Here is a 3,643-nt window from a genome sequence, read left to right as displayed (position 1 = left end):
TGGAACTGTAATTACAATAACCCTAATGGCACATTTTTTAAAAATTACGCAGGCAAAAACAACATATTTATTAACTATCCTGACGAACACACGCATTTCCCCCAGACATGAATCACCCCAACAACAATTGATCTTTTTCTAACAAAAAAAAACACAACAAGCATATTGCAACCACTTTCACTACCTGCTCTTGACTCCGATCATAACCCCGTAGTTGTGACATTAGACAAACAACTTAGACAAACACAAACCCGAACAAAAATATCGAACATACACACGGATTGGGTAGACTTTTGCAAAACACTTGATGCGACGATAACAATCACACCAAACATAGAAACCACAAAATCTCTTGAACAAATAATACATACTTTTGCAAACTCCATACAATCTGCAATACAAAAACACACCAAAACTTTCACAATCACACCTAAACTTGACACGCTACCACCTAACATACATCAACTCATTACCACAAAAAATAAATTACGTAAATTATAGCAACGCACAGGACTGCAAGAAGACGAAATGACAACCTTAAGTCGAGAAATTAAAAATCAAATTACCGAATACAGAAATAACACATGAAATGACAAGCTTCACAACATTAAATCTCATGATGATGGACTATACAAACTCACTAAAATGTTACGCAAAAAACGTACCCCTATTGGAGAAATTCATTATAAAAATAAAATTGCAATTACGGACGCAGAAAAAGTCGACTTACTCTCAGATTACTACAGCGACATACACGACCTCAACCTTGATCCCAACACCCTGACCAACAAACAAAACAAAATTAACAACATTGCCAATACGTTTCTTAACACACCATATGATCTTGACCCACATTACCTTCGACACAATTTCACTAGCCCGATCGAACTAAAAACATACATTAAAAAATTACCCTCACAAAAAGCACATGGTGTAGATGAAATACCTAACAAAGTAATAAAAAATTTTAGCAATAAAGCCATAGTTCAACTACATTACATAATGTACAAAAATGAACAAAAACACGATTAGCCTGTCACACCAAACTTTTTTTTAAATCACAACGCGTTTCACCACAAAGTGGTCATCCTCAGGTGAGAATAAAAAACTACGTTTTTGTTTTTGTTCATCGTTTCCATACCAAAAAGATCCAAGAAGAAGTAGAAGGTGGTTACCAGCTCAACGGATCGCAAACTTTACTTTAATGTAAGTACTAGTATTAAGTTAGTTAGTCAAGATATTAGATTTCTGAAAACATGCAAACGCCATTCAGGTTTTCCAAATTTCATGCATATTACAGTTTTTTATTCTCACCTGAGGGTGACCACTTTGTGGTTGAAACGCGTTGGATGTTTTATTTTTCAGCGATGAAGCTTGGTTTCACTTGTCTGGCTATGTCAATTCTCTAAATTTTAGAATTTGGAGTACTGAAAATCCGCATCAATTTGTAGAGACCCCCTTGCATGTTTTGAAAGTTGGAGTGTGGTTAGCAGTTTCTCGTAGAAGACTGATTGGACCAATATTTTTCAATGAAACAATTAATGGACAAAGATACCGCGAACTATTATTGGAACCATTCATTAATCAGCTTGATTGACTTCCAACACGATTGTGCCACGGCTCATACAGCTCAAGATACTTTAAATTATTTACAAGAATTTTATGGTGACCGTATAATTAGCAGAAACCTACAACCCGCATGGCCTCCACAGTCTCCCGATCTGACACCACTGGACTTTTCATATTTGATATATTTGAAAATATATTTGAAAAATAATGTATTCAGAAGACCAATGCAGGACTTAAATGAATTGTAGGAAGAAATCACTCACTGGTGTCGCACCATTAATCAAGAAATGCTACAGGACATCTTTGAAAACAAACGAAAAAGAATTGTGAAGTGTTTAGATGTCAATGGAGGACATTTTCAGAATTTATTATAAAAAATATAATAAAGTAAAAAACTTCCATTGAGTTTTGTGTTTTATTAAATAAACTTCAAGTACCGAGATAAAAACAGGCAAAAAGGCATTATGTAAGACAAGTGCTGTGTGGCTTTGCATTAGGACATGGATGTTTTTTTTTTTATATTAAACTAACGTAGGTACATACATACGTATTAAAGTTAGTTAAAGCAAAACTTCGTAGAAATGTGTCTCTGGTTAAAACTTAACAACCTAACATCAAAAAAAATGCCAATTTTAGCAGCACTTCTCAATTAACTGCTTTTGTTGTAGTTCAAGATTGAGAACGATAACTATTCCGTGACAAGAAGAATAAATAAACACATKTTTTAATGTATTTTATTAAAATTCTAACAATTTTGGTATGCACTTGACCTATTACCACATAATTATCACTAGAAATCGTACTCAAATGCTATCGGATTGTCAAATTTTCTCTTGTTTTAAAAATTGTTCTTATCTTCCTCACTGTTCAAATGTGGGAGTAATTAAGAAGCGCTGATCAAATGGGTCGTCATTAAGAAACGGTGGTGGATTGTCAGTTGTTAACCTCTTAACGTCTTATATCCTCCCTAAATACACGAATACACCTGCAAATGATTTTTATAAAGGATCTTTGGGCTCTACCTAACACTTTATGACTGACCACATACCAAATCTTGATTGGAAAGTGTGCATTAAAAATCTTTGAAACAGTAGGACTCCACGTCGCGCACACGACCACTGTATTACAGAAACAAACATTCTTGCTGCCTTTTCACATCATCCTTTCACTTAAGTACCCCTTTTCATCAGAGAGTAGTTTACCACAGTTTTTCCGCCGTTTTATTTTCAAAGAGACACAATTTTGAAATTTGTGAAATATATTAGTTTTCAGTATCAGAAAAAGCGGCACATTCAAAGGTTGGCATTATTTCAAAGCCTCCTTTGACCCGAACAATCAATTATAGACACTTAGTGTAAGTTTACTTTTAGTTGTCTGGTGTGGAGTGCAGAACACTATGGTAAGTTAAAGGAAGCTTTTATTACAATCTCAGATAAATTATTTCGGAGATTAATTTTAACAATCATACATTGTTGCAATAATTATGTTAATAAATAATTATACCAGGTAAATTAAAAGTATGGAACCAAACGTTTTTTGTTTAAACTATTTATTTTTTGGAAAAACTAATTGACGAATTATAAAATACTATAAAAATGTGGTTTTATCAAGAATAAAATTTTTCAAAATTTTCTTTTGTTTTTGACTTCTACAAGGATTACAACAATCTACTTTGTATTTATTTAATTTTTTTTTCATAAATCGCAATTTTGACAAAAAATCGAGTAACTCAAAAACAAAACAGAATTTCGTTCTCAAAATACGATTACTTTAATTTATATTAATTTTCTGAAGTCAAATGATTAAAAAAAAAACACTTGATTCCATACTTTATATTCACCCAATATAGTAGGTAATTATGTCGCTACTAACTTATTCGAAAGTTTATCTGAAAATTGTAAAAGCTATCAACATGTTACTAAATGATTTAAAAAAATATAAATTAATTTTGATGAATTTGTTTTTTATAATTTTAATTTTTTTATATTAACGGAGTAGTTAGTAATAACTTTTTTACGAACACTTTTTTAGACTCACTACGAGAAATATTCTGGGAGAAACCCAAACCCCCCAC

This window comes from Tribolium madens, unplaced genomic scaffold (assembly GCF_015345945.1).
Source record: "Tribolium madens isolate multiple individuals breed KSU strain unplaced genomic scaffold, Tmad_KSU_1.1 Scaffold_20;HRSCAF=117;Tcas5.2_LG4, whole genome shotgun sequence".
Lineage (NCBI taxonomy): Eukaryota > Metazoa > Arthropoda > Insecta > Coleoptera > Tenebrionidae > Tribolium > Tribolium madens.
Note: the sequence above shows the minus strand (reverse complement) of the source record.